Below are 15,124 nucleotides of genomic sequence, written 5' to 3'. Positions count from 1 at the left end.
TTATCTGGTTTCTAAAAATACCGAGTTACCCTTATTCGAGTACTAGATATTTTTTCTGATTGCAGCGTATTGGGCCGAGTCGTTGGGTTCCCTATAATATAAATGAACACAAAGCAAGAGCAATGGCTAGCTTCGCCGTCATACACGTATATGGGTGCTTCTAGTAAGGTGGAATCTGTTCAAGAATGCTGTAATTTATTGTATTTTTTTTTATAAAGTTATTGTCACTTTATCCATTTATATTTTTTTGTTGTAAACTCAACTTTTATATGATAAAAGCAGCAGCTGAGTTTTTTTGTCTGTTCTTCAAAATGCAAACATGCATTAGTTAGATACACAAAATATATTTAAACTAAACCTACTACAGTAATGTGCAAGACTAAATGTTATTGAACATTAAAGTAAATTTCGAAATGTTATCCTCTAAAGTTTTAAAAATATTCAAAGTTTGAAAAATATAAAATTATTAATTTGCATTTTCATGAAAATATATTTAAATATAACTTAAAATATGAATATTAAGGTTATCATTGATATTATAATAACAAAAAAAAAAAAAAACTATTAGCATCTAAAGCATATTACTCAAAAACTGGCTAGTAGATAATGCAAAAGTATTAAGCTCGCATTTTGTATCACTTTATACTGGTCAGTAAAGTTTAAAATAATATCGATATATCTTAAATGTTTTTATATAATTTAATTAAAATTATATAAAAACATTTAAGATATATCGATATGTCATTTAAGTATTTAAGTATATTGATTTTTTTTATTATTTAACTACTCGTAGTAATCCGTGGCTTCATCCGTAGTCGTATTATGATATTGATTAGCCCATAACCGAGGAATATGCTATGAAATGCAAAATAAATCTAATCCTACTGATAGTTCAAGAGATCAGTGCATTCCAACAAATAAAAAAGTACTTTTCCGCTTTTTATATTAGTATAGATTAATCTAAGTCAATAAATTATTATCGAGCTTATAATAGAAAATCAAGCACACAATTTTATCTAATAAGAATATAGTAGTTAACTTAAAATACTTACATTGTGTTCTTAGTGTAACTTGAAAATACATTTACATAGACAAAATATAGGTATATCACACACATATAATCATAAAATTTGTATTGAAACTACTGCTTTAATGGATAGTTTTAGAAACTCAGATTTTCATACAAACTCAATCTTTGTACGATCGTCCAAAACATTAGACGTTGCTTCGAAAACTATTATCTTGATGTAATTCAATGTATTTTTGAATGGCCATATTTGATCAAATGCTGATTATTTTTACGGGAGCACCTACCTATCTACGCGTAGGCAGCCCTAAAAAGGAAGAGAACAATAGCAGTACTTTACGTGTATCATATTATTTGAAGCTGGTGCCATACTTAGATCAATTGAATGTAATGTAAGACATATTACAATGTACTTACTTTTACAGACAGTAGTTACAGCAAAACGAGCCAAAGAAACAGACTATTAACTACAAACTCATTGTGAATGTATATCGAGATAAAATTTTAGGTCACTCGCAAGCTTTACATTTACGCGTGGGCATAGGCAAAAAAAATTACACAGTATAGGCACCTGTATTTCATTATACGTCGTTATGCCTTTATTATAGAAAATTACATTCCATGACGAATATAAGGTATGAATGAATATAGTTTAAAACCATGGTAATATTAAATCGTCCATGCTATTAATAGCATATTTGTTGACACAATACCCAAGAAAAATTGCATACTTGTATTAAAAATTCACTGATATTATATTATATATATATATATATATATATATATATATATATATATAATATATATATAATATATATATATATATATATATATATATATATATATATATAATTTTTTGAGTTTTAATTCAACGTTACGACTCTATTTTGCCATCACAGTAAGATAAAAATAAAACTCTACGGTTGGCAACATATCTACGAAAATTTACGTCACTTCGTATGATCGACAGTTTAGAACCATTTTCTAAATTTGGGTTAAAAATGAAATATTTAAATAAATCGTGTTCATGCAATATGAGACAATAACGTGTATTCTAAACGATAACTCATAAAAAGTATATGTATGTTGATTTACAAGCAAATACAAATTCACTTTTTGCGTAATCTAGCTATCATGTATACTTTAAGAGCCAAATAAAAATATAAATCGAAATATATATATATATTTCGCTTTATATTTCTTAATGAAAATCTTAGTGAATTTGAATTTGATGAATCTTTCAATCAAGGAACACTCGTCTCTTTATCATATTTATTATCTCTCTCTCTTTCTGATTTTCTGTCTGATCATTTATTATTTCACAATATTTATTTTTAACTTCAACGAGAAATAGGTTTTTAATTCGGTTTTTGTATATAGTTTAATCAATATCTTCTGAACGAATTTTGTTAATATAAAAAATATAGTAAAAATCATGTTGGCTACATAAATATTTTTATAAAAATTGAATGTACAATTTTAGAATATTCTTTCACGATAAGGGAAGTAGAAATATTTATATAATTATACCACTAAAACTTATACAAATTTTAAAAATTTCATAAAAAAACATGTATATATATATATATATCATATACATAAAATAAAAAATCATTAAATCACATTCAAAAAAGGTGTTGTTGAAGTCTTTTTAATGACATATACCTAAATCAATTGCATAATCGTAAATCTCAAATAATATTATTTAGCCAATTGTATATTAAGTTACTTATTATGAGAAATAGAACAGCTTAAAAGTTAACCCCTTTACTTTAGAATTCATGTAAACTTAAAAGAAAATACATGAAAATTTTATCCGATTATTGAAAGGCACACAAATATTGTAATGAAGAATTTTCTCATATATGTACTGTGCTGCTGCGTCATCTACATGGTTACAAGTAATCTATGGATATTTTTAAAGACAATCATCAAGCCTATGGACCTATGGATATCAGATTCCCTGCTGTGATGACGGCCTGATGATGAGCTGAGTTGACGTCAGTACGATAAAACAATATCATTTAGTTATGTCTAATGTATCTATGTATGTACACAACATAGTTCAATGCATTATGTGTGCTATCAAAATTGTTGTTATCTTATTCTTAGAGTAAATTAATAATTTTTTTTTTAATTACGCTTTATAAGGATCATAAATATTTGTGGCAAAATAAATAAAATACTTTATCTGGAGAGTGTCCAAGTTTAAAAATCCCAAATATAAAAATGTTCAGGTACTTAAGTAGGTAGAGGTATAGTGATGTAATACCGGGTTTTACTTGTCATTATACATTAAATATTCACAGTGCATACGGTGCATATAAATCTATCTTGCAATATTATTATTCTGTTTAAATAAACATGAGATAATAAACTTTAATTAAAACAAAAAGTCTACACATTTTACTGCTATAATTTTAAAAATTATTCAATTTTTTTTTTATTTTAGTTTGGTACAAACAGTCATTACAAAAAAAAAATAGTTACAATTTCTTTTATTTATGTTATATAAAAATAGACAACGAGTACCGAAATATATACGATAGTAGGAATAGTTATTAAAAATCATTATCATTTAAAAAACAAATTTATTTACATTAAGGAAAATTAGTTTAGTAAAATTTTTAAGTACTTATCTTATAATTTATTTAACATTCAGCCTAACAACTTTACTATTACGATATCCATAAATCATTGAATGATAGGTTTCAGTTTCAGGATAATAAAAAACGAACTAAATTTGCACAGATTGGTTTACTTTATATTTTTTTAGGATAGGATAGAATTAGCTGCAATAAAATATAATACAAATTAAAGTCAGACGCAATAAAAAAGTTGTTATAAATTTTAGTATATTTATCTGTTTGTGACATCATTGCATCCAAATTTACAAACTGACTTTAATGCATATTTTATTTGATGGCAACTAAAAAAGAAGACACCTTACCTAATACTACAACTACATATATTATTCAGTTTAAACTCTAAATAGATATTCCTTACTGAAAGTTATTGATAATTATACTTAGTACTTAATAAATAGTTATATATACCTATATTCGTATAGTGATATGTCTATTCAGTGGCGCTATCTACCACTCTCATTAGTTCCACACAAAAACAACGTTTAGGCGTTACGTATGAATATCTAAACACTTAACTGAATGGTGACCATTTTGATCACATAATTTCTAAATATAAGTTTATTTTTGTATTTCCTTTTTTTTAGGTTTATAATTGTTTTAATTATAATCGTTATTGATATGCGCCAAATAAATATTTTTCTTTTTTTTCTTTTTTCTTACTTTATATTATACAAACACCTTTGACTGATCCTACTTAGAGGGCAGCCTACAACTGCTGTATTCTAGTACAACAGTTTTATCAGCTAGCTGATTTAAGAGTAAATATAATTTATATTTACCTTTTTGATAGAAATTGTCTTCCTAATAGATAATTTTATTGTAGTTAATTACGTTCACCTACTATCCTACAGGATAATGAAGATCCGATGATTGTCAATATAGGTGGTAATAGAAACTCAATTGTATAAAAGGTGCTGTAATATTGTTTTAATTAAATTTCTAGTAGTAGTTCTTAGACTAAGATATAGTGATTGAGATCCGATGATAAACCAACAAGATGAGTACCGGATGAAGCAGAAAGAGACGATAAGGATACTATTACGTACGTGTATAATAAGTTTAACGCATAATTTTTACATGTTTGTATGTCTGTGGTATGGTATAATCTTAGATGTATAATGTTGACTTTAATGATTAAATTTATTTATTAACATAATAATGGTTAATAATTTTTTATAAGTATAAATATTACTATAAAATATTAAAATATTAAAAATAAAATATTACAAAATAAATTTGTTAAAAATTAAAATATTAGCAATTACGAATTGAAATGATTATATTTTTTAACAGAACACATATCGTATCTATAGACATATTATATTGTTATAATTACATAATAGTAATATGAAATGTAACACCTAATATTGAGTAAATACAAAGTCGATTTTACTTGCATTACAAGGAACACTGACTGATAGATAGGTTGCGTGAAGAAAACTAACACTTTTGTAAGTTGAATTTATTAATTAATTTTTAAAATTGTAACAATAAAACATATTTTTGAACTGAATCATATTAAAATATTATGTAAAATTGTGCCCCATTTTGTTTTGTTTTTATTGTATATGTATTTATTGACATTAAAACACCTAGATAAATAACTACGAGTACCAGTATAACTCACTGTATGTTTATTTAACACATAATATATTAGTGAACGGCGATTGTGTTTGTCGTCATTGTTATGGATAGTACTTAGGTACATTAGTTGGTAGATTAAGTAGGTATGTACGTATGTAGTTTAAGTAACAAAAACCACTGTACGATCGAAGAAGCAATTTTCTTCACGTAAGCGAACCGGCTTAATTAAGTACGGATAAACTGCACAGTCATTATTATATGTCTACAAATGTGTAAAACCAGATCCATCTAAAGCTTTGTGATTATAGATCAACTGTATATACCTTTGCAGAAAACGGATACGTTTCAATAAGAAAAACCATTGGTATTTTAAATTTATTTATAGTAGAATTAAAAATCTTTTTAGCATTGTATGATCAGACATTTTATTGTTTATTTCGATAATGCTGTTAAAAGGCGACCGATTTCATATAAAAAAATGTTACATAAAAAACATAAAAAAATGAAACCAACTTAAGGACTTCCTTTCTTATGAAGTCAGTTGAAAATGAGATATATTCCTAAACAAAATTATAAAATCTATCAATCTCATATATCAAAAACTAAAGGAAGTAAGTTAGCTTATAAACTGTCAGAAGGATTTCCACAATTAATACAATATATACCTACAAATGTAGGATAGCTAGGGTACATACTATGTCACGTGTCCGAGGGTACCTAAATAAAAAGTCCATGGGCAAGGCAAGTCCAAGGTCAATTTTTTAAACTTGATATTAGATTGACAGTAATGGATTTATAAATTCAGTTGAAGATCCTTCATTTTAAAGTCTAGTTATGGAGAATTTCTAGTGACAATGAAATATGCTTAAGACGAACTATAATTATAAGAATATCGAATACCAAGGTTAAACTGTTAACAAAACTTGTTCTTATAATGTAAAAGAGGTAAAAGACAATGATGAACTTAGCAGGAAAACGTTATTTAACCAACAAAGTACCTGTCTATAACCACAAACATGTTAGTAATATAAGAATATAAACAACTGTTAAGAACCTAAATAGGCTTTATTGCTGATCCAACGTTCAAACACTATACGAGTAGAGGTCATTATATCAGCCGATATTTGTCTACTGCTGAACATAGGTCTCGCCTATAAACAACAATAATCCCTCAATGGTAAACCGCCATAAGGATCGGGGTCATTCCTTTTTGAATTTTAGCATTAGGGGAATGTTTCCAGTAGTTGCCGTACTTGGTAGGTGAGTACGAGTACGAGTAGAGCTTAAATTGGAACTTATGCCTATTTAGTTGCGATATGTTTATTATATAGCATAAGTACCTAAAAAGTAAAATACTGTAATATTAATAGTACTTAATAATAATTAAATAAAAAGTGTCACAATCGTATACACTCGTACAAACATACGTTTAAATATAAATAATAATACATTGTATTATTTAAGGAATAGGCAACGAACCTAATGCCATATTAATCTTTTATACCTACTCGTAACTCCTAACTTTATTATCTCTCTCTCTCTCTCTTCGTCCTCTTCATTACTGAAGGTCGTGTCCTTGAATGGTGTCTGTTGCCTCTTTTATCTCTTGCAGGGCAGCAACTTTATTATAATATATATCATCATTACAGACGTTATCTGTCTACTATCTCTGCCATAAGAAATAAAGTCGTTCTTTATGGCAGTTTACCATTAGGGGGATTTTGCCAGTAGTTGACACACTTAGAATTGGCAACCGCCATTTGGCTTTTGATGATGTTTTAAGAGAGACGCTGCTGCGCATCTCTCGACCATTATGTTCCTTTAGTCGCTTTTTACGATATCTACGTTAAAGGAAGGAACAGCCTTGTTCTATGCTGGGACCACACGACATATATCTTCTTCTATACTTATAATAAATCTGTAGAGACGCCAATTCTGTACATGAAATATATTTCCAAAATAACTATCAGGGGGTGATTAGTAATCGATACTGACGCCAAAAATGCAATCAGTAAAATTGTTGTCTGTCTGTCTGTATGTTCGATATAGAAACAAAAACTACTCGACAGATTTTAACGAAACTTGGTACAATTATTCTTCATACTCCTGGGCAGGTTATAGTATACTTTTCATTATGCTACGATTAATAGGAGCAGAGCAGTGATGGGAAATGGGAGAAGTTATTTTTAAGCTTCCGTCGCGTGTGCAGCCTTAATGGCCACTTTTTAAAATATAAAAATGTCCAACCGTGCGACGCCGCAACGGGCCGCTAGTTATATATAATTATGTATAGATTTATTAGACAACTGTCAAATTATAACGTCACATAAACTTTGGAGATTGAAATACTAGTTAACCTAACTTATAAAGGTGACATTTTATTTTTGTTGGGACTTAAAATAAATTTTGGGCATTCCCAGAAAGTTTTATTAAAACTACAAGGAAAATATCAGTGAAAAACAAATTTTAGTCATTCTATTGTAAAGAGTGTTCACTTATTGAGTCAGTAGAAGTTTTTTTTAAATGGATAATAATGGAATGGTAACCCCGCCTGCGCTAACGGTATACACTGGTGGGGCACCAGTGAGAGATGATAGGTGACAATGAAAAAACAGGTCAGTCAGCCTATTGTGATGGATTCACTTGGAATAGAACACGATAGTTTTCAGGGGGAACCACGAGGAAGTCGACCTGACAGGGTGTATTGCTAACAATGGGGCTACTAATCTCCATCTTTAACAATCCATTATCCCCCCAGTCAGTAGAAGTTACAATCATAGACGATTTTAAGAATATTTGTAATTGACTAAATTATGAAAATTATAACCTCATCAGTCACCGGATCTTACGGAGGAAAGGCGCGGCCAAGTTAAGGGAAACGCTATCGAGCTTTAAGAAGGGCGCTATAAGATCAACATCATCAAAGGCTGGTGTCGAATTTGACGTTGATGATTTACAGTGAAGTCGGTATAACGGCAGAAAAGAAAACAACCTTTTTGTGCAGAACAATAAAAAGGTGTTACTATTCTACTACTATGTATATCGACGGTGTGCAGGGAATTGTTCCAATGGAAAAAGTATGGAAATACGAAGGAAATATTAGAGTAGAAATTGTTACGAGTATGTAGTTCAACTTGACTGTTATATACGTATTTACGTTGTGTACATAGTATGGAATTATTGCAATTTAGCTATGGCATGGTTAGGCGCTTTGAATAAGTTATGCTCATTAAAATGTCCAGACAGGTGGTGACATGGTTGGGCCGGGTTATTCTCTAAAGTATGGTTGAGCGCAATGACGGCTAGCTCATCCGTCATGCTTGTGAAGGGATGCTGCCTATAGGCATGCATCTGCTTTGGCCACTACAACTGATTTATTTTATAAATTTGCTCTAGATATATGTTAATATCTTAAATTTTATGATCTAAACTACTTAGTAGTTTGTTATCTTTTTGAGCAACAACTAAGTTTATTCTTCCAAATGGGCGATAGAATCATAAAAAAATACTGTTTTTTTTTTAATGGAATATAATGGAATTGTAACCCCATCCGCGTTATTATATACACCGGCGGGGCACCAGTGAAGGATGATAGGTGAAGATGAAGTAGGTTAGTTAGCCTATCGTGACGAATTCAATAAGAATTGTTCACGATGGTTTCTAGGGGAAACCACGTGGAGGTCGACCTAATAAGGCATATTGCTAGCAATAGGGCTGTCAAACTCCATTGCTAACAATCCCTTTCCCCACCAAAAAAAATTTACTGTTCAAATTTCTTTCTTTCAAGTGCAGACATTAACCTTCATAAGCTAGTTTCGATTAGATCCAAAGTTAGCAATTAGGTTAATGAAAGATGATAGACCAGGATTAAGTCAGGTCAGATGGCCTATGTTAATGAACTCACAAATAATTAACGACAATATTTTAGACTTTACATATTTCAGCCTACTAGTAGCCTGTGTACTCGTATAAAAATGAAACCAAGCTCATCATTAATAGCAATTTCCTTTGCCTCCGTCGTGAGATGTTATGGGGTTGTTATGGTAAGATATGTAAAGACATTTCATAGGGCGTAGTGCTTCATATATTTATAAACTAATATAGTTTATTACCAACAGCATGACGTCGTCATATAACAATACGACCACCGATCTATGATTATAACGAACAAACAAAGTCATAAACTTTTCCTATAACCAAAGGTGTATCCAGTTTAATATTTCAAATCTGTAAGTCTATTTTATTGTTAGAATTTCAGTGGAGAGCAATGTAAAAGGATAAAAATATTCACAGATTGTAATGATATTGGGCTTCTTTTAAGATTAGTATCATTGTAATAACCTATTAACTGAATGCCAATATTATTTGATTCTGAAACAATTGTCTACGAAACGTGAAATCTTAGAAAACATATAGATACCGACTTGTATGTATATGTACTTATATATTAATTAATTATATACGTACTTGTAAGTATCTATAAAACCGACGTTTAAAATAATTTAGACATAAATTTTTATAATATAGACATGCTAATTTTAAATCGCAACTTATGTGGATATTAATACTGACCGAGTAGCCACTCCATGCACATATTATAATTATTGGTTAAGTCATTTAGACACTAAAGGGTAATAAACAAACTCATATTCATATTTATAATTTTAGTAAGGGGAAGACTGATGAATGTATATTTTTTTTTTATACAACTTAGAATGGCAAACAAACTGACTGCCCACCTGATGCAAAGTGGTAACTGTCGCCTATAGACATGAACAGTACCATGGACATGGACATAACAGAGTATACTATTTCACCCATGATACCTCCCATGCGTTGCTATTCCCGAGGACTCAGGTGTTAGTCCTCCGTACCCAGTAAATTCACACCATATCCCACCCTTCAAACCGAAACACAGCCATGCAAACACAACTGCTTTACGGTTGAAACACAAATGGGGCAGAGGTACCCAAGCAATCGACTTTTGTACAAAGTCTCCCTCTGGTAAAACTATTACAAATTTAGTTTATAAAAATTCAAAAACAATAATACTGTGCTTCGGGCTATATAAATAATTATAACCAATTATTTATAAATAATTGCCATGATTATTACGCTTAAAACTTGATACCTACGATATAAGTATATTTTGATGTTACTGTTGGTAGTTATTTAAGAATGTTGGTAATTTTTAATCAACTTTACAAAAAAAGGATGTTATCAATTCGTTGCGGTCTTCAATTTTGTCTGTATGTTACGTAAGTCGGTGTATCACTTCTCTATTCGGTTATTAACTACCTGATTGCAAATTATAACATAAAATATATTTTTTATAAAACCAACTTAATTCTTGATAAAATTCGTACTTATGAAATACATACATAGGTATCTATATATTATGAAATCATTATGGCAATAAATCCTTTGACTGAATTTAAGGTTTTATGTCACTTTAAAATATCACTATCAGAATACATCACATACAATACATCACTATATTACTGGTATTGAATAGAACTTTTGAAGTCTTTTTAAGGTATTTACATTACAATATACGAAATTAAAATAAATAATTTATAATATTATTTAAAAATAACCAAGAAGTAATAAATAGTATTGTAACTATTTGTTCAATTAACTCCTGAAGCAAATTAAAGGGTATTTATTATAAAATTGTCTCTAACTATTAATGTGCGATTATAATTCCTTAATACAATGCATCTAGCATTGTAATCAATAAAATAAGTAAAACCTTTATTAACAGTACAATTAATTTTGTCTAAAAGTGATTTAATAAAAACTGTTACAGGTTATGCTTCATTACAGATAAGTAATTAATTACCTTGTGTTCTTTCTAGATCCTAGTGTTTTCCTAATTATTTTTAAAGGGTTTACCAATGTGCAGACTGTTTTATTTATTTATTAAATTTTAATACACCTAGGCAGTGTAAATGGCAGACTTAACATCATATAGCGTTATCTATTAGTCGACCGTAGATAGGAATAACAGAAAAAATAACTGACAATACTATATGAATAATAAATCGTTTAAATATATATAAAAATTACAATAAAATAAATCCAATTCGATATATATATATATATATATATATATATATATATATATATATATATATATATATATATATATATATATATATATATATATATATATATATATACCATATTTATGTATATGTATAATATGTTATTTTAAATCTGATGAAATAACTATGAGTTTTTTCTAATTTTTTTATAATTTTAAGTAACGAGGGAAACGCCAGCATCAGACAAAGCAAAACGTCTAAAACATATTACGATTCTATAGATAAAAAGATCGTAGTATATACTTGAATGACAATTTGCTTGGGGCATTCCATGGCAACGTATGGGTGAAACAGTATACTCTGTTATGTCCATGGTTCTGCTCATGTCTATAGGCGATGGTTATCAGGTCAGCTTGTTTGCAAGTTGTATAAAAAAAATTTCAGTGCTTGATAGCCTGAGTGGCGAAAAAAATAGACAAAAGTCAGTGTATTGGACAGGAACATGGAGAAGGAGATTTCTAGAAGAACGAAAACAATGGTTATTATTTATCATTATATTTATTATTTTTTATGGTCAGCCCATAAGGCATTCCCCTTTTTCCTTGAAGATATTAAGTATAAAAGTAGATATCATTCGCACTATTTTTCAAATTAATATACGAACCTGTCTGTTTCTACTTTCTGCGTCAGCACCTAACTTTCGATGTAAATAGGTATTATTAACTACAGCTAAGTACTAACTCTATATAAAGAGTTAACCCGTTTCAAATAATATACTCTCTCGGTAAGATATATCATCATCATTCATAATAATGATGATGATTGTTATTTGTATGGTGCATATTTAAAAAACGCATTATGTATTCATATTAGACATTGGAGTCGATTCTTTGGCGCCATTTTTCTAAACCTATCACTAAAATTATAATTTTAATTTGACATCACAGCAAAATCTTTATTATGAGGAAAAATCAATATGAACTACATTTCTAATAGACCGTAGTCAAAATTATTACAAATTTAGTTTATAAAGATTCAAAAACAATAATTTTACGAAAGGGTCAAATTAAAATATTACGTTACGAGATAATTTAAGAGAAATAGCGCCTCATAATTGTCCCAATTGTTTTTCTTTTAAACAGGATTTCTATTAATTTTCGTCTTAAAATTAAGTATGTGTGTTTACTGTTTGTTTCATAAATTATGTAATTACATAAACCTAAATACGATGCACAATCTCTACAGTGATTTAATGGAGAGTAAATTTATTATCTATTTCGTCATAAGTAAAATTTTCAAGGATATTTTGTTCAGAAGTCGAGGGAGTAACATAGTGACCACTCTTTGATTCTTTTTTAGTCTGTACCGCCATATAAGTACATAACCTACATCTACGTCGCCGTAAGACTCCCTCAGAGACCTTGGACAGTGGTTATCGGTATAATTACTATCATTTACGGATTTTTCACATTATCATCAGCCACACAAGTTGGTAGCATAGCAGACGTAGTACCTAACTATTATTTAATAGATTCTATATTCACTAGTTAGTTTATAGTACGGTATATAGCAAAACGACAGGCTTATATTATTTTTCTAATAAATGAAAATTGAATTATGCTGCTGTTGGTTTTCAGTAGCATAGTACATGAGAGGGATGATAGGTGAGGTCGTTTAGGTTAATTAGTTTGTCGTGACAAATTCACCAGAAATTAATTGTTTTCCAGAAGGATAGGTACATAATTACCAAATAAGGACCTTGGTGCCTATTGCTAAAGGTCTTCCCATATTTAGTGATAGCGCCTGTTTTGACATATGAAGTTTAACGTCACTATTGCTAATATGATGTTGTATTATATCGTCATGTACAATTTTCACTCGAATTTGCCTGTTAGTATGAATTGTAAATAAAAAATAAATATTCTCACGATTATAATTTTTCATGTATAGATACATTTTTCAACTTTTGCTGTTGTGATGAATTCAACATTCTACAAATTACAAATTCAGTATTGCCCACATTTGACCGAGCACATTAGAATTCAACATAGCAAGGAGCAAACATACGTTCATTACTAAAATTATTCTAATTCATTATCGGTATTTTGCATCACCATAAATTTAGTTGGAAATAAAAAATAAAAAAACACAAAGTTCTTGTTGTTCGATTTTAATTCAGGACCTTAACGTTCTGTAAGTCGGGGTTATATACCATCAGACATAATACTCTCAATTCACTTAACTTAGTTATATTACTTAACTAAAAATTATTAAAAACATTTCTAACTATTAATATTAAGTACTTTAATTTGTTGTAAGGAGTACCAGGCATCTAAAAAATCCTTAGAGTAATGTTGTACCAGTAATTTGCAATTTATCCAGTTCGAATCTTTCCTTTTGTTTGCGTGCCCTAATATTGTCTATAATAATTTATCCTAATGTAGAACATCAAAATTGTAACACTATGGAAGGCAATAATGATATTCAATTTATTTGAATGCTTTCTCTGAAAAAAACTGAAGGTTAATAAAATAAATTAAAAAAGTCTCCCATAGCACGTTCTTCCGTTTGCAACTTTAAAAACACGAGTAGGTATCATGAAATTTTATTGAATTTAGTACCACATAGAATCATTACTTAATTGCACAATGCAACTGAGAGTATATTGCACTTAATTAGTTACATAGGGGGGAAAGGGTTTGTTAGTAATAGGTTCTAACAGCCCCATTGCTAGCAATATATCCTATCAGATCGACCTCCACGCGGTTCCCCTGGAAATCATCGTGGTTAATTCTTGTCGAATTCATTACGACGGGTCGACTGACCTGCTTTCATCCTCACCTATCATCTATAACTGGTGCTCCGCTAGCGTATACAGATATCGGAGTTACCATTCCATTTTCACACATTAAAAAAAATTGTTACATACTTAATATGAACTATTTTATTGTACTTTTTTATCTTTATTTGTAGTAGTAACTACATTATATGGTTACTGAATATATTCAGCAAATACGAATTTATTTACTTATAAATTGTTCACTACACTAAGAATTTCCCAAAACGTGTAGTGAGCCATAGATTTATTTGATAAACTTAAAAATTTTAAACAACATTTAGAAAATCTATCTAATTTATCATTAAAAATATCAATATCTGGCGGCTGAACAATCAGAGAATGTTTGGTTTATACTTATAAACTGAAATCAACAATAGGATTTAAATGTGGTAATAAGTAGCTGCAATATATTTAATTTTAATCGAAATAATTTGTAACGAGTAGGATTTGAACCCGAATCACTTACCGTACAGCCAGCGCATCTAACATTTTTTTACATAAATTACTTTTGTTATGTATAATTTGTGCCTCTAGTATTTTTTTTTTATATTCATATGTTAATAGCCTACTTCGACCCTAATTTTACTAGTGGTTAAGAATACTTCAGAGTATCCTATTCTATTGGCATCGTATGTTTGTACTTTGCAGACAGCAGCTGACGTGTAGAAAGTATTATTAATGTTATTAGGCTTAAGCAACTAATGGGACTGCAAGCAATATACTTTATCAGGTCGATCTCCACGCAGTGTTCCCTAAGACCCATCGTGATTTATTCCTGTTAAATGCGTCACAGCGGGCCAACTGACCTGATTTTTTCTTACCTATTATCATTCACTGGTACCCCGCTAGCGTATACGAGGTGATAAAGAGAGATCAGTAGTAGTGAATTGGTTTTCAGAGGGGATGGCATAGAAGGCGATCTAATAAGGTAAATATATAAAATATATAATAGGGCCCTGAATTTAATCACTAATCATAT

This window comes from Galleria mellonella, unplaced genomic scaffold, assembly GCF_026898425.1.
Source record: "Galleria mellonella isolate WM207_F2 unplaced genomic scaffold, CSIRO_AGI_GalMel_v1 utg132, whole genome shotgun sequence".
Lineage (NCBI taxonomy): Eukaryota > Metazoa > Arthropoda > Insecta > Lepidoptera > Pyralidae > Galleria > Galleria mellonella.
The sequence above is the reverse complement of the archived record's forward strand: the minus strand, read 5'-3'. Positions refer to the sequence as shown.